The sequence below is a fragment of the Ixodes scapularis genome, unplaced genomic scaffold (assembly GCF_016920785.2).
Source record: "Ixodes scapularis isolate PalLabHiFi unplaced genomic scaffold, ASM1692078v2 PGA_scaffold4__175_contigs__length_147842914, whole genome shotgun sequence".
Lineage (NCBI taxonomy): Eukaryota > Metazoa > Arthropoda > Arachnida > Ixodida > Ixodidae > Ixodes > Ixodes scapularis.
The window spans coordinates 20,986,682-21,005,010 of NW_024609879.1; positions in this window are offsets into that span (position 1 = coordinate 20,986,682).

Below are 18,329 nucleotides of genomic sequence, written 5' to 3' on the forward strand. Positions count from 1 at the left end.
TAGAGCAGGCTCTCTCAGCAAAGAATGATGTATGAATCTCTCTGCAGAGGGAGGATGGTGCTCCTAGAGCAGACTCTCTCAGCAAAGAATGATGTATGAATCTCTCTGCAGAGGGAGGATGGTGCTCCTAGAGCAGACTCTCAGCAAAGAATGATGTATGAATCTCTCTGGAGAGGGAGGATGGTGCTCCCAGAGCACTCTCTCAGCAAAGAATGATGTATGAATCTCTCTGCAGAGGGAGGATGGTGCTCCTAGAGCAGACTCTCTCAGCAAAGAATGATGTATGAATCTCTCTGCAGATGGAGGATGGTGCTCCTAGAGCAGACTCTCTCAGCAAAGAATGATGTATGAATCTCTCTGCAGAGGGAGGATGGTGCTCCTAGAGCAGACTCTCTCAGCAAAGAATGATGTATGAATCTCTTTGTAGAGGGAGGATGGTGCTCCTATAGCAGACTCAGCAAAGAATGATGTATGAATCTCTCTGCAGAGGGAGGATGGTGCTCCTAGAGCAGACTCTCTCAGCAAAGAATGATGTATGAATCTCTCTGCAGAGGGACAAGTCTGCCATCCGCATCAAACTCCTCAATGAGGAGCACAAAATGAAGGTTGCAAAACACCGCGTTAGGCTCCAGGTGGAGCAAACAAACCTAAAAATCGTCAAGTGAAAGCCCAGGAAGCTTGATTGGGGAGGCGACAAATGAAAAGCAGTGCCAACCCCTCAACTTTTGAGGTGATCTCATTCATTTCACAGACGTTGAAGGCTGGGGCTATATCCGAAAAGGGATAGGGTGCGAGTTCGACACGTTTCACATTAGGCATGCTTAGAGAAACTGCGTGATAGGAAAATTGCTCCTGCTAGTATCTAATATTATTATTTGTTCTAGTAAAAAGTCACTGTACAGTCACTACCCTATTGGAAAAGTTAGCAGAAACAAACAAGAAGCTTATATGCTTCCATAAAGATCCAACATATAATCTCATCGTCCCACTTGCAACCAACACAATTCCTGTTTCTTGAGGTCATGCTTAAAATTGCTATACATGCAGCAACAAGGATTCCTGTATTTTGCCATCATGCTTATAAAATGCAACCATAGAGATTCCACTAAGATGCTATCATACTTACAATCGTTATGCTTATAGCCATTATAATCCCATTAATGTTCCACTATCAGTTGACCACAGCAAATAAGCGACCACTATGTTTACGGTTGAAGCGCAGGTATGTGTGGCTGACTTTCATAGTGTACTCACAGGACAGAACTTTTCTCGCGAATAACTTGCGGCGAAGCGTATACATCATTAGAAGTTGAGGTCACGTGTTCTACGTGACGCGCTGCCTGCCTTTGCGGCACTGCCGCGATCGCCCCGGAGAGGCTGTCGGCGGCTAACAGAAGCCCCGTTGGCCCCGTCGTATGAAGTGCGGAGAAAGATGGCGACCAACGGTCAAGTTGCCGACACTGCGCTCTCCGAGGAGGCATTTTTTACGTTATTTTTGGTGGTCGAAGAGAATGAATGCTTGCGGAGAATCGACCATGAGGGGTATAAGAGCGTCCACAACAAAGACCGTATTTAGAAGGAGATATGCAGACGGCTGCAGAAAAGGTTTCCGAACCTGAATGCCCTGAAACCAGGTACGTAGAATAGAACCACGTGTAAACGCTCGTTTCCGCACGAACATCACGGCTGTCGCTCTCTGAATATGCATTAACTTTTATTTAAAATGTATCGGCCGTGCACAACGGCAATATTCTATTGCTTCAATACAGCTCACTCATCTGTAACAGCCCGCTATTGCTCGAACCGTCAGTGCGCGTTACCTTTTGTAGTATTTCTGAAAAGTTTGCAGCAAACCGCTTTAGTCTCCGCAAAGGTTCGCCTCCGAACGGTGATCTTGTTATCATCGGCGTTTGTTGTCGAGGTGCGAGCGACGCAGGAGTAGGGTTCTCGCAGCCGTACTATGAGAGCGAGCCCTCGTAGTACGACTTCGAGGACTGTACTCCTGCGTCGCTCGCAGGTGTCCACGCTCGCGTGGGATACCAACTTCTGACCAAGTCCTTTAAATCTTCGAATTAGTGTGAAGGACCAAAGCTTACAACGTGGGTATATGTTACTAATTCACACGCTGATTACTTTGGAAGTCACCCATTCATGTTAAAAGTGCAACCGTTTCGGCATGAATGAACTTAAATTATAATCAACTATCAGTCCCATCTTGAGAGCATGCATGTGGTGCAGCGGAGTCCAGTTTTTCGTCAAATGATTTCCGAGACTACAGTCTGTCAAGTCATGCTATCAAGCCCATTGCAATCTCAAGACATGTCATTACCGTTTCGAGCTTACCGTACTAGTTTGTTTTTCTCCTTTTAGATGAAATAAAAAGACACTTCAACAACAAGAGACGTCAATACCAGGACGAAAAAAAGAAAAACCTTTGTCAAAAGTGGTCAAGCTGCCCCCACCTACGTTGGAAAGTGGAAGTTTTTTAGCGCGCTCTCGTTTCTTGAGCACAAGTGTCCGCCACCACCCCAAGGACACGTACTGGGAGTGCAAGAGGTACAATCCACCTTTCATATGAATACTTTTTAATGCTATATGTGGTCCAAATCCAGGTCAACTGGTTGAAAGCTTATTCGTTGAAAGGGCACGCGGCACAGCTTCCCCGACAGCAAACGGCTCAGCGGTGGCTCCATCATGTTCAGATCTCGACAGGCAGGAAATTGAGTGGCTAACGCGATTTTTCGTCGGCAACATATGCAATCAAATATTACTCCAGCACATTGCTTTGGCATAGACAAGTGTTGAGCGATTGCTCATGCAACCAGAACACGCTTTCACTACGCGATCGCGGGCTTTCGAGATGTATCTTTCTCGCGGGGCAATGTTAACACGATGCACGATGCGTACGTTCACTGTCTCCTGACAGACTGGCAGTCGCTCATACGCAACAACGCAGTCGTTTCTATCGGAGGGTTGCATGGGTTCATATACACGAGGGCTATTGGAACTACGTTATCGTAATTTAGAACAACGAACGGTCGCACCACACAAGTTATTAGAACAACGAACAGAAGCCACACATGCTGACTACGTTGCAACAGTCCTTCGTCAGACCCGTTCGGGTTAGAAATACAGCTCTCCCAGCCTACAAGCGCGTGCAGCATGCACGAGAACATAGCGTTGACAAGCTTGTGATTGCACTTGCTTCCCCGCATAAAATAAGATATGACGGCGGCTACAGGCCCAGCTTGCATCTACTACAATTGCGTACAAAATATACCTTGGCAAGAACGGAAATGAAGCGGGAGCCGTCCTGTGCAGCCGATGCGATGCAGACGACGTGTGTGCAGCGCGTGTCCGTGCGGAAGGCCACGTGACCCTTTGCATTCTACGTGGTGTGTGCATGCTCTCGACGTCGACCGTAGATGCTGACGATAGTGTTGCCCATCCTTGTCAAAGTTTCGGTTTCGTTTTGCGATTTTGCTTCTTTCAAGATTACTCGGAAATTAATTTACTTGTCGGGGAAAAGAGTACGCAGGGTCGTTTATGAGTGCTTTGCAAGGTAACATCATCCACTAACTCCAAATTTTCAAAATTGAGCGGAGTTGCCCTTTAAGAGGCGTTCATTGAAGGTGGCCTCTTCGTCCGTTAGGTTGCTTTTTGAATGAGGCTTCATAAGGTGCTCAGCCAGTGGAAAGGCATCGTCTCCTACAAATACTGCCGGCAGCTGAAGCGGCGAGTTCGGCAGAGCACAATCTTTTCGACTCAAAAGCGACGCGCGTTCCGCAGGCGGCGACAGTCGCAGAAACAAAACAGGCGCGGTAACGAGGAACTGCAGTTCCTTGTCTGCTAAATACGCCGGCTCTCAGCACCGTATGCTCGTTCGTTGGCGGCGTTCGTTGCGCCATCTCTTATGCCCCGTGCGAAATGGCGCCGTGTTGTTTGAAAACTGGTGGCGTCGCTGAGTTTCCATAGGAGCTAAGCCTTTTTCTTTCTTTACTTTTTCCTTAGGTAAATTCGATCTTTGCAAATTTTACAAAAAAAATGCACCATCTGTGGGCAACGCTGCACAAAGTCGTAGCGCGATAGGTTAAGAAACCGAATTTTCCGGTCAATTTAAAGAGCCTACCGTCTCCTTGTTTCACCCACTAGAGTACCGAAAGTGCTCAACAACAAGGTTGCGGACGCACTCTCTCGGGCACCCCAGCTTGCGTTCCCGCTTTTTAACAGTCTCCTTTCTACAGAGTCGGGGGGGAAGGCTTCGCCCCTACGTGAAGTTCGCAGCGGACCTGCGAAAGCGCTCTCCGATAACCTTCGAGAGGCCCGAGAAAATCTCGACGTCGCCCGAGTACAGCAGGCAGAACAGTACAACCAGGGGCGACGTGACTTGCAGTTCAAGGTGAGAGATTTTGTACTCCGGCATACTCACCCACTGAGTGACGCCTCTCGAGGCTTCGCAGCCTCCCTCGCCAACAGGTGGGAAGGTCCGTTTCGCATGCATCAAAAGTGCTGACCGCTCACTTACAAACTAGTTCACTGTGAGTCTAGTGAGGGAACCGAACCTGTTCATGTTACCGACCTTAAACGATTTTTTCAAGCAGAAGACAAAGATTCCTTGCAGGACCGGAACGACACTGACGGCAGTCCCGTTCCGGAAACCCCCTTGTCTCCACCAAGACGGCGGTATAACCTGCGACATCGGTGACACCAAAGAGAGGAACTTTTTTTTTTTTTTTTGTCTCCTTGGCTTTGCCTCTTTCGCATTTTGGGGGTAGTTTTCTACTTCCACGGATCTGCCCCCTTTTCAAGAGGGGGGAGAAGATTGTATACCCACCTCAGATCCGTTATTTCAAACTTTCTGGAAGGGGTGCATGCGAAGATAACATCAGGCTCAACCCTCAACTGAGCCCCATGTCGTCTGCTTCCTTGTTTTTTTACGAAGCTGGCTCATGGACAACGCCGTCACCACAGCCGCCATCGGAACGACAAGGCAGCCGGTCTCATGGTGGACCGGGCCACAAAGGACGTCGGCGCGCCAGGGGCGGCCCAGGGAACCATGGACCGCCGCCACCCTCCACAGGATGGAGCTGCAGCTGGCTCGGATCAAGGACCACGTGCAGAGCAGCCACCTGCTGGAGGCTGTCCAGAGCAACAAGGTGGAGTCCTGATCCAGAGCAAGCTCAAGCGACAAGCTGGAGCTGACCGAGCCGCCGCGCTCGTCAGCAGCCGCCGCGCTCGTCCAGCAGGTGCCGGACGGACTTACAACGTCAGTCCGCCCAACAGCGCCATCCACCCCGACGCCCACAACGTCTCCATCATCGACTGCCGGACGAAGCTTGCGGGGGGGAAGTGTGGGCACCCTGGCGGCTTCCCAGCCCAGTTGCCCGACTGCGAGGCAAAGGTGCCAAACTTTTCCCGCGTGGCGGTGACGTCACACCAGCCACGCGCACATCGCGTGCGCCGCCTTGATAAGGTGCATCAGAGGCAGCGCACGGAGAGTCGCTGCCTGGACTCAGGCACCAGTGGTAACGATGTTAATCGTCTCGTCCATCTCCCATTAAATATAGTTTCTTGTTGTTGAAACCGTTGGCTCCGTGTGATACCTCCGGGTCAGGTATGCAGCAAGGCAAACCGACCACAACCCCTCAAGAAAAGTGGCCTCGGAGCAAATCTGAAAAAGTTGTTGGACACTTCCCTGCGTTTCAGCATGCCCAAGTGTCTCATCAGCGATAATGCTAGTTATTTCACTAGTAATGTCTTCGTGGACTCCCGCTTCGCCCTCAATATCAAACACAAAAGGACAACACCGTATTATCCTCAGGCCAATATCACTGAGAATAAATCGCAACCTGAAGAGCATGCCAATTGCGCTCACGGAGAGACATCGGGACTGGGACAAACACATCGTTGAGATTGGTTTTGCCATTTGAACGACACTGAACCGATCAACCGTGTTCACACCAGCGTTCCTGAACCTGGGTAAAGAGCTGCAGTCTCCACTGGAGAATGGGTTAAGAAAAAGCGACGAAGTATGCGGCCGGGCTCAAAAGTCGCTTGACGGGCGCATTGCACGATGCTAGAGGAAACCCTGATGCCGCAAGGATCGAGCAAACGGCGCAGTACGATAAGTGCCATCACCACCTAGAATACAATGTCAGAGACCTGGTTCTGGGGAGAATGCGCCCACCGAGTAATGCAGCTTGCGGTTTTGCAGCATCGCTGCCTTCGAAGTGGAATGGGCCCTAAGAGGTAAGGATGCGAGTGTCCTTCCAGGGGGCTTGACCGGGCAGAACGGGGCACTAACGATCCCCCTAGTACCCGGGGTGGGCATTCTGGGTTGAGGCAGCCCGACTTCCGGGGTCGGCAACCCTGCAGGCAGCCCCAGGATCGAACACCGGACGGCAAAGCCAGGCAGCGCCAGACGGGCCCAGCGGGTTCCCCGAACCCCGTGAGCACGAGCGCTCGTGTACATTCGCCGCAAAACGGTTCAGGACCGTCCGCGCAGGGGGGACCAGCTGCAAGCAGGCCCCCTTCCCAAGCAGCGCCGAATGCCCAAAAGCCGAATGACCAAAAGAACGGGGAAGGATCCTTCTTGCAGAAGGGACAGGCCTGGAGCTGGCAGCCGTGCCACACAGTAGCGACCTGGACGACGTGGGACAGGCAACAGGACTTCCATTTCCCGTCCCACCAATATTGGCGGGACCAGCCGAGACCAGCCCACGATGCGCCCTGTGTCGAAGTCCCGCCGCCCTTCCGGGGTCATACGCTGCCCCCTTCGGGCTTACCCCAGACATGCTGGCTGTGCCAGGTGCCGGTGGTACACCGGGAGACGCGCAAGGCGAGCCTGTGCCACCAGGAAATGCTCAGGGCGGTGAGCTTCCTACCTGCGTCGAGGTGGCACTGCGGCTGCTCCAAAAAGACCGGCCCGACCTTCTTGTCCAGGCAGCTTAGAAGCTTCCTGACTAGTGGGCCAACCCCGCAGCCGCTGCGGCCTCGAACGCTAGGACCATCACGGACCTGCTGCCGCCCCCGCTGATGCCGTTCCCCTGCCCGGCCGAGCCCCTTGCCACCCCACTGCCGCCTCTGCCTGCTGAGGACACAGTGATGGTGGAGCTGGAGGAGTTCCTCGCTGGGGACCTTCCGCCCTTCTTCAACTCAAACCCCCCGAAGTCCGAGCTTTGAGGAAGGGGAGGCGTGAGGTCCCTTCCCGCAGCCGCAACTTTGGTCCCCGTCTTCCCGGCTCCCCCTCGCCCCCTCGGCCGTTCTTCCTGGCCCCCATTCCCCGATCTCCCGGACAAACAAGCGTTAGTGCATGGTGCGTGGGGGACAAAGGACTTTCGGCAGAAACCTTGTGAGTTTCACTAAACTGTTTTGAGAATTGCACACTGTGTGATTGACTTCTCAGGGAGCGAGCAAAGCACGTCCCGATCGGACGCCGATTGGGTAGCGACTCACAACGTGCCACTGCAATCAAGTGTTGTCGTAACCGTCGTGACCAATGCAGCTACCTGCGGCGAAGTTGTTTTAGAAGGCAACCGTCAACTGCACCTCGGAAGAGGAATTGCCATTGGAAGAGGAATAGCTAAACTTCAGAATGGGTGCACTGCGGTCCTCGTGACGAAATTTCGACAAGAAACACAACACCTCACAAAAGGTGCAGCTCTGGGCCATGTCAGGGAACTAACTCCGCTAAAATCACCGCGATTACTGAAGAATCTTCACCACCTCAGCAATACAGTACGTCGCCAGCGCAGCCCGCCACTGACCCTAAGCTTCCGGGCCTGAAACGACGGCAGCTGATTAACCTCGTCGCCAAATACAGCGAGTGCTTTGCGAAGTCATCGAAGGTGCGAGAGCTCCCTGTGCATCGATTGCCATACCGAGTCTCCATAAAAATAGGAAAGTAATTGTGTAGTAAGTTCAAAAGATGCTGAACAAGACATAATCCAGCCTTCAAGCAGTCCGTGGGCCTCTCCAGTCATACTGGTTAAGAAGGACACAACGCGGTGACAAAGGAAAACGTCTACCCACTCCCCCACATAGACAACACGCTAGACCGGCTGCGCCACTCTCGATACTTTTCGTCGATAGACCTGAAGAGTGGGATTTCGCAAGGATTTCTGCAGCGCTCACAAACCTCACAAAGGACGCCGAGGAGTTCAAATGGGCTGAGGTGCAGCAGCAGGTATTCAACAAGATGAATCGAAGACTCCAGACTCCTCCTGTTATTGGACACTTCGATCAGGATGCGGAAACTAAGATTCACACGGACGCTAGTAACGCAGGACTTGGAGCAATAGTAGTTCAAGCGCAAGAAGGCACCGAGCGAGTCATCGCCTACGCAAGTCAAACACTGTCCAAAGCAGAAAGAAATTACTCCACGACTGAAAAAGAATGTCTTGTGGTCGTCTGAGCAATTACGAAGTTTCGTCCGTACTTGTAAGGGAGCCATTTCCGCAGTCACGGACCACCACTCACTCTCCTGGCTTGCGAACCTCAAGGACCCTTCAGGTCACCTCGCTCTATAGTCTTTGACTGCAGGAGTTCAACATGACTGTGGTCTACAAGTCAGGCCAAAAGCAGAGCGATGCCGACTTCCAGTCCAAAGCTTCTGTCGAGACACCTCCAGGCAGCAACGAAAATGACGAGTGCTTCCTAGGCGCAGTGAACACAAACGACATGGCACTGTGCCAAAGAGATGAGAATCCTGAGCTCCTCGCACTAATCGAGCACCTCGAAGGACAAGGGGGTACTATTCCCCGTGTCTTCTGCCGTATACATTTTGCATTCAATCTTTTTTTTATTTTTTCAACCACGCTAAATTCTGAAGCCAAGACTCCCTCCCTCCTCCATTCCAATGTGTTGTTTGTTATTAAATTAGCAAATCAACTTCAAATAAGGGTTGAAGATGTTGTGGCATCCTCTAGGGTAAAAACCAAAAAAGAAAACAAACAAGTAACATTGCAAGCGCCTCGGCCGCTCCTCTTAGCAACGAACACGCTGTCGGAGCATTCAACAGCTCCCTTCTTCGTTCTTTTTTTTTTTTTCACTTTGTTACTTTATTTTGTTGTTGGGTTTGATTGCGCTCTTCTTTGTAACAATGCCGTTGCAACTGTTGTGGTCATACGATTGGCGTTTGTTTTGTCTCACGATGGTGTGGTCCAACCAATTAACCGATGAGTTTGTTAGAATCAACTCACAAGGTATAAAACAGCGGATCAAATAAAAAATAAATACAAAGGAGCATGCAGCTTTGCTCGCTCACCTCCTTGCCACTTTATTCTTCCAGTGGCCAGCATCGCAGTGCCATGGCGACTAACCTGTGCCGTCTACATGATGCGTAAAAGATCCTCTTGAAGCGATTAATTTGCTTCAGGATATGGACCTTCTCCTGGGTTCTTGTGAGTGTTCAGAGTGCAAAGCTGCGATGACTCTGCAAGTTCGGGCTAGATCTGTCGATGGCTATGCATGGAGGTGCAGTGTATCTATGACTAGTGAGGTGCCCAAGAGGTAGCCGTTGAAGGTTCAGTGCAGGGGCGAGGTCTCGGTATGGAGAGGTTCCGTTTTCAAGGATCACATTTGACGCTTCCCCAACTCATGAAAATCATCCACCTCTGGTTCAAGAACCTGCCGTGCGTCATCATTCAGCGGGAGACTGATGTCACAAGCAAGACAATAACTGAGTGGACGAGCCTTTGTCGGGAGGTTGTGGTAAATGCCGCCTTAATGCATTCAGATATGATTGGCGGCGGAGGTGTGACTGTAGAACTAGACGAGTGTGTGTTCGGGCAACATTAAGTACTATAGCAAGTTTTTTTTTCTTTATTTGTTTCGCAGGTTTGTTGCACGGTGGGCAAAGAAAAAGGGGTGGTGCCTGACAAAGCCTCTGAAAAAAGCCTGCGCAGTGGATTTTGTGGAGCGTGGCAGCGGCACAACTTTTTGTACTTGGGGAGACCCATGACACTAAAACCCTGCAAGGGCTAATGGTCAGGTGGACCCCCCTGGAACAAGAATTATCACAGACTGGTGAGCTGGCTATCACAAGCTTGCAGATGATGCTCGCTTCACGCCCTTCACCGTCAACCAGATCTGCACTTTGTCGACCCGAACACTAGTGCGTGTCAACACTCGCTGGTCAAAAACCTTCAGCACGCAACGTCCATTTCACGCCCAGAGACAGAGTGTGGATGTGGACATTAATTCGTAGCCGCAGCCTCAGCGAGAAACTGCTCAAGCGATACTTCGAACCCTACAAGACCATTCGACACCTCGGAGATCTCAACTACGAAGTTCTTCCCGACGGAACGCAGCCATCCACAAGACGCCAGCTACGACCTGAGGTGGAGCACGTCGTCCGCCTCAAGCCGTATTACGATCGATAGAGCTGCGGACTGATTGAGAACTGCAAATTCTGATTGTGCCATGCATTTTTTTTTTTTTGTATTTTCTTTTGTGCTGCATTGGGACGATGCATATTTTGAAGGGAGGAGTAATGCCAAGTGGCAACACACCCGACTTGCACGCAGAGGCCCCAGATTCGATTCCTGTGGGCCGCGCAACATTTATTATAAAGTCGTAATAAAAGTTTTTACAACGTCCGAGAGACATCTCGTTTAGAGTGTTTGAAGGGCGAACATTCCAGTTAGAATGTTCACAGAACCCGTGCGTCTATAAAAAGGTGCTCCACGTGGCTCTATAAAGTCAGTTCTTCACCAGCACTCGATCGTGCTACCACGCCGACTTCCGACGCTCGCCTACAACGCCTGTTATTATTATTATTTTGTTTTGGGCACAAGCTTGCCCCCTTAAACATTTATTTCTTCCTGTTTATGTGTTTCTCTTTTGTTCACCACCCATCACAATATGTGCCCGAAAGCAAGCAAGGTTATCCCAGCTGAAAATTCCCATTAAATCCAATTGGAATTCCAACTGGTTTTAACTGGAACCAATTGGTTTTAGTGGGTTCCAGCTGGAACTGCACTGGCCAATGGGTCTCACCAATTGGAATTATTTTTCCAGTTGGAACCTGAATGGGTTCCCAATGGTTCCCATTGGTTCCCGTTGGTTCCCATTGGCAGTGACCAATTGGTTGTCCAAAAACCCAATTGGTACCAATAAGAAAATTCCAATTGGAACTTAATGGGAATTTTCAACTGGGATGGCAGCCCAACATTTTCAGTGCTGAGCAAGTTCCTGACCAAACTTCTTTGCTGCATTCTAGCACGACAATGAAGAGAGTATTCTCTCCAATTACCATGATCAAGACAAAGGCGAGGAACAGTTTGGCTACAGAAACTCTTAAAGCTACCCTTGATGCTAAGCAAGCTTTAGGCAGCGCGAACTGCTACGACTTTACAGTGAATCAACAGCACAAGGATCGCATGAGAAAAGATGCATGCCACGTAAATACATAACCACAATGCATGCATGATTTTTCGTCAATGTTTTTTCACATTCTTATGCGTATCGCATTTTGGCGAAATGTGTAGCAGACTTTGTTCATGGCGCAATTTGGCGCAAATGGCACAAGACCACTGGATTCGCACCTTTTCAAGGTTTCATAATAGAAAAGGCTAAACTTTACTATGTGCCACAGCCAGGGCTGCGCAGAGATACTCCAAAAAGTATTTGAGACTAAAAATACTAAGATATATGTATTTTTAGGCCCAAAATACAGGTACGAAGATAGATTTGTCTTTTATGCAATGGGATATCCCTGAGATACTTATGCAAAAACAACCAAAAAGTATTCCGGAATACAAATACTGATACTTATAGAAATATAAATATTCCCGAACGGTAGGTATTACGGGGAGAGGGCGTGGCGAAGGCAAATAATAATAATTTAAACTTCCGCTCCTTTTTTGTGTCATTTTATGCACTTACCCTTACCTCATACTTTTTATTGATCAAAAATGCCACTAAAAAAAACATGTCTAGTGATGTGATTGGCCTATGCCATTTGGAAGCACCTTTCAGAGCAACCAAAACAGTGTTTCAGAGCTGCAAAAGTGGTTTTTGGAGCAGATATTCTTTGAAAAGTAAAAATATTAGTTACGTTGTGTTCTGATGTGAACTGTTGTGTCGGAACTCTCTACTTGTGCTTTTCCTGCTGAGGCATCCCACAAGTGTACAGTGATGTAGGCATTGTCGAGTGATTCTGAAAAGCCACGTGCCACCGTTTTGCTGGTTCCCGACGTGCCACATTTTTGACAAAAGTAAGCAAGCATAAAACAATGGATTGCAAGCATCCCGGCTGGTGCCTCTGTCGTGCAATCATGGTCGCATGCAGGTAAGTGCAACTTACGTGCATGCGAAAAAGAAAAAGTGAAAGAAGGAAGAAGAGGGTAGAAGACCTTGGGTTGCCAAAGGCATGGTAGCGCTTTTTAGATGAGGACAAAAGAATGAAATACAAGACAGACACGAGTGCTGACTGCAACTCTTTAATCAACATGGAAGTGAGGCATATATACAAGCTTCGATCCTATCAATCAGCCAACCACAGGCCTTGCCGCCGCTCGCATGAACTGCACCTCCTTATCGAAAAGGTCGATGGATGCCATTTGACAAACCCTTTCCGCAAAGCCTCGCTGGGTTGTGTGATAAGGCACAGAAATCCTTTTGTCGTTTGTGTTGAGGGCGTGGTGTATCAGATTCTGTTAACATGCGGTAAGAAATATGTAGGTCAGACTAGAAGATGCCTGATTGACAGGCTCCGGGAACATAGTCTTAACGTCAAAAACTATCGAGATGGCCACCTTTCAATGCATTGCCATGACTGCGGATGCAAACCGTTGTTTGACTCATGCTCAGTACTGGCTAAACATAAAAATAGAACAGTTAGGGAAATTATCGAAGCGGACGAGATAAAAAGGGCAGGGGTGGGGTGTGTCAGCGTTGTTTAGCAAGGCTCCATCTTATCCCCTTGTTATTTAATATCCATGTGAACAATATTGGTCGAGTTGTCTCTGATTGTCGTATACTGCAATACGCGGATGATACTCTCCTGTTCTCTCGTCATCTATGTGCTGAAGAGGCGGTATGTATGCTGCAAAGGGATGTACTCAAGGTCATGAACTGGTTTGTTTTAAACATGATTAAAATTAATGCATCTAAAACTTAGTATGCTTTCATAACCCACTAAAGGTGATTAAACTACAAGTCCCTATTTTGCTTTATTCTTCAAACTGTGTTGTCTGTTGCTGTGTGTCTGTGGAATATGTCAGTTCAGTTAAATATCTAGGAGTTTTCTTCGACTCAGATTTATCTTGGACAACACACCTGTCTTATATCACTAAATGCCTAAGAGGTATCTCATGCTTGCCCTATACCACAAAAGTGTTTATGCCATTTTCTGTTAAAAAAGTGATTGTTTATTCCCTAGTGTATAGTGTGCTTACGTATGGTATAACAGTTTTGGCAAACTGTTCTCGTCTGTGGCGTTCTAGGGTGGATAGTGTCCTCAGGGGGATCTTGAAGAGCTTGGCTTACAACTCTGCTTTTGCTTCAAGTGATAATTTATTTCAGTCTCTCGAATTGCTTTAGTTTTATGCACCGTTCCAACACACGGTAATCCTTCGGTACTTCTGGTCTAATGAATACAAAGCTCCGCATACTACATCCCGGGATATAAAGAAATGTTCCCCGCTTCGAGATACCTAGGTGTCGCACAAGATTCGGAGAATCTGCCCGATGGTACTACATTCCACATTAGTTTAAACAACTTACCCGACTCTGTTTATCATGTTGAAACAAGGAGTAAGCTGAAAAAGGTCCTGAATAGACTATATTACTAGGATAGGTCCTCTGTCTGCTCATAGGTTTTTCTGCCATTGCATTTATTGCTGTGTGTGTGTAGTGTGATGGGTGTGAGTGTTTGTGGGGAAAAGGGAAGAGGGGGGTTTGAATGGGGGTAGAGTATTGAGGCAAGTTGACACTATAGCGTTGAGCCGGCCTCCTTGCAACATGAAGGTATTGTGTTTCCACGCCACCTAAAACCTGGTATTTGCATCCACTGTGTCTCAATTGACCTTTTTCAGAGTTCGTTGAAGCGACCGTGGCGCACCCTCGTGGAGATAATTGAAAACGTTTGCGGGCTCAGTCCGTCCTCCCGTCACCCCGTTTGCTTCCTAGACGCGATCGTTTTGGTGCGTTCGTTGTGGAGTTTTTCTCGCTGTTTTCCGGCTGTCGTTCTCTACAAATGGCTGATGACGATCCCGGAGGATCGAGTAAAGCAACTGTACGCTTTTCAAGACGGATAGACTGCCGATGCTGCATCGGTACCGGTTGTCAGCACAGCGCGCGTCGATCGGTACTTCGCGAAGGACTGCAGGCAACTCCGAAAACGATGGGCCTTCAAAGAAGAAGCCTACGTCAAGAAGGTCATGGTGAATAACTTTGATGTCGACCACACCGTTCACCTCGTAAGGAGCACGTGTGCACCGTCTATGAAGCCGGGACATTACAGGCAACTGATATCGCTTTCCAAGAGCGCCGATATCGTTCAAGCGTATTAATTGCGACTGCGTTGCAGTGTGAGTTTATTTCTTCGGTAAAACCCGTGGCGATGTAATAATGTGTCTTAAGGATTACAAGATGTGTCAATATTTGTAAGGCGTGAGCCCCATAGTCGCTATCCTTTCGGCAGATTTGTATCAAGATCCCTGTGTGCCAGTCCTTTGATCATATTTTATGCGTGACGCGAAAAGTTATCTAAAAGAACAAAACAAAAAACAAGATTTGTCGTCTTTGTCTTTTTTGTGGTACTTCAGCATGCAACTAAAAAGGGCCAAGCTATGTCATCGATCTACTTATCGAACTAGGTGACGTGTTGATATAAAATTCTGTAGTAGGACATTTTTTTATTCAATACTTTATTGAGTTTCAAGCGTAAATATATACTTTGCAGGTTGAGCGGAACATGCCAGCACATAGCTGGCCTGCTCTTTACACTATGCGACAGTGTAAAGATCCGTTTTCCGTGACAACGGCTTGGTGACCCGCCTCTTCGCTGCCTTGCTGTACCGTGCAAGCAAACTCAGTGCGGAGGCAGGTCGGCAGGTGTCGGCTTCTATGTAAACAAGGAGGGAGCGAAGTCTGGGTGATTCTGGTCTCGTGAAGATACCCCTGCGTCGTAAAAATCAGGAACAAAAACCTTGCTATGAATGACTAGCCTGCACGGAGTATGACGGGTATATCCTGAGTTCAAACAAATATGAATAAACTAACCTCTAATGAAGTGGACGCTGCAAACACGCGAGTTCGCAGATGGCTGCCGAGGCGTCCCGTCGGAGTTCTGGCGTCGCAGCGCTTGAATCCATTTTTCTCTCTTCTTGAGGTGCGCGGTAGCTTTCGGGAATCTAAAAAAGCTCACGTTCGGCGTGTTTTTCTTGCTGTTTGTACATCCAACAGCCGAGCAGCGGTGAGGCATCGCGACAGTGCCGGACAGACTCGCCTAGCAATGCGAGCGAAGCCAGGCAGCGTACGAGGAGAGCCCGCAAAGATGGCGCCTTTCCCTTTCCTACTCTCTCCTCAAGTTCGGGCATGCGCACAAAATTCTCCGAAAAAGGTCAATTATGTAAGATATCTTTCACCACTGTTTGGTGAAAGCCCTTGTAGGCTTAGAAGGACCCGTTACTCTACACTGTGATGTACCCTTGACAAATAAATATAATTATTATTATTGTCTGTACCTGGTTTTATGTGCTCGTGCAATAAACATTATTATTATAGCGTATTCGGCACATCAAATTCAAAAATACTTTTGTTGTTCGTGATTCAAAATACCAGATCAAAACAATGCCACTGTTTTCTCTTAAATACAGAACCACTTCAGCTGCACTTTTCACCACCCGATCGCCAAACACGCATCGGAATGTACTTCCTGCTCGGCCGTCCTTCCCTCTACTACAAGAATCGGGGGTCGCCCCTCGAGGTATGGTCGGGAGATTCTGGAAGCCTTCGCCATGTGTCGATCCAAGGACAACATAGGCTCCCCTTCCATTGCCCTTTCGGGGAAAGAGATTCTTTTTTTTTCTTTTTTTAATACCATTTTTGATTATATTACCTTTCTTTTCATTAATATGATTTCCTCCTTTTTCGTTCTATTTCCTGCACAAGTGGTCAAATACACAACCCAGATACTGCTTTGATAAACTCGGGCTGCTGTACAGCCTCCATGGGACAAGCTGAAAACTGACAGCTTAGAAGATTGTTTCAGAACGTATAGGCAACTGGCTTGCTTCTAATATCACGTGTCAACAAGGCACATTTACGAAGGTGAAAACAAAATACTGCTGAGGAGCACGCTGTTGACGGTCACTACAGCTAGCAAGGATAAAAACTTGGAAGATCTTCACAAGCGAGTGGATACTTGATGCCCTACCTGCAACGTGATATACCTGCAATGTGGCCCTGGGCTGTAAAAAATGAGACACACCCTCCCGGCCCTGGGCTATATGGGCAGCCATGCAGTCTACACCACCTGAGGGGCGAAACCTGAGGGGCGAAAAATGCAAGGCCGCATCGACAGCACGAAACAAGTTGGCTGCGGTTTGCTTGCACAGGAAGACTATGCTCTTGCAATGAAACTCGTTAGAGAAGGGCTTGTTTTTCCTGGTGTAAATGCTGTAGAACACAACTATGTTCTACAATTGGTGATGCCCAGCCAGCGCCGACTAGTTACATGTGTTGTAAGTCAGTGCCCTGTCTGTGTGTTTCTTCGACCTCGTCCTACGTCTCTTTTGCGCTGTTCCCACCAAACAGTTGTTACATGTCTCGTAATGGAACAACTCACCAAGAAGGAGACTACCGACTTCGACGCCAGTAAAAATTAACATACGAGTGAGCTCATTTTGAAACACGTGTTGTTGTCATAAGAAAATGCACAAGCGTTTCCTTGTGACATTTTTGCAGCAAGATGAATGTTCACATTAAAGGGCAACTCCGGTCCATACTTTCGGATTATGACTGTTTTTAGTGCAGTCAGCATTCCTGAATTGCAAGGTGTAATTTTTTTCTCCTTATTGTGCGTAGTTTTAAAGATATCGACGCCTCAAAGTTCTGTTTGGGGCGCGGCAAAACACCAAAACTAGCCGCTCGAGGCCCCGGCAACACTGGAAATCAGCCGCAATGAGAATGTGTCGTCAGGATCGTTCTCTTTCAACGAATATGCAAGCCGAGCGGCACCTACCTCTGTTGCGCTAGCCGTCTACAGATAGGAGGTAAGCTGATTTTGTTTTAATTCTGTATACGTGGTAGTTATCCAGCATATGTAGAAATTTAGAGTTAGTGCATATACCCAAAAGCTAGCGACTAGAAAACCCATGAACTCGTACGGTGGCGTACTTGGCGGCCGCCGCCGTGCATGCCCTATGCCGTACTCGTCGCTTGTATACCCAAAAGCTAACGACTGGAAAACGAGTGAACTCGTTCGGTGCCGTTCTTGGCGGCTGTTCCGTACTCGTTGCTAAGCCTAAATTGTCGTCGGGGCTCCGTGGATGGAGCAGTGTTGCTCTACGCCGCGCTGCCGGTGACGTACAGGACTGGGGGCCCTCTCGCTTTCGCGCTGCGGGTCAGTCCCAGACACGAAGCTTGAGGCTCTCCAGCGCGGGCCGCGGCACCCGAACACACGTGTGCTGGGCTGTACACATCTTTTTTTTATTCTTTTTTCCTCAGGGGTGTAAAAGCCGAAGTCCAAAGTCCACTCGTCGAACAGCGTTCACCCACACCTTCTCCAATTTCCGGTCCGTTGGAAACTTGTGAAAAAGTACCTTCGTGTTGTGCAGTGAGCTGTTTGAGCAGCCCACAACGCTACAAGTTGCACTCGGCATCTTTCGAGGAACAGTTGGGCAGTCTTGGGCACACCGAGTTGCTTGCTAAAACGAGTCTTGGAGTCCTCACAACCAAATAAACAAAAGGCTATACCGAAGCTACACGGGGTACAGATAAAAGCAACAGCTGAATACGCCAATCGCAAGCCGAAGTAGCAGTGGTAGCGGCTCAAAGAAGCGCACTCCGCGCAATGCCCGGACCGGAGGAAGAAAGAGAATGATACTGACATCATGGCCCAATGTTGCTTTACCGATCGGCAACCCGCTGGCCGCCCGCTAAGGAGCAGTGGCTCGCGGCAGATCGCAATTTTATTATCGGCATTAGTTGAGAATGCGGCGTCCCTCGGAGGTAATATTTTGGCTGGGGTCGTATTTTGTGTCACTACAGCGATACCAGTAATTTATTTCATTTCGAGTTTTGGCCGTAGTTGCCCTTTAATGCCAAGAATGCCAGACAAAAGAAACGGAAAGTTGAAACTCTACAATCAAAGACACTCG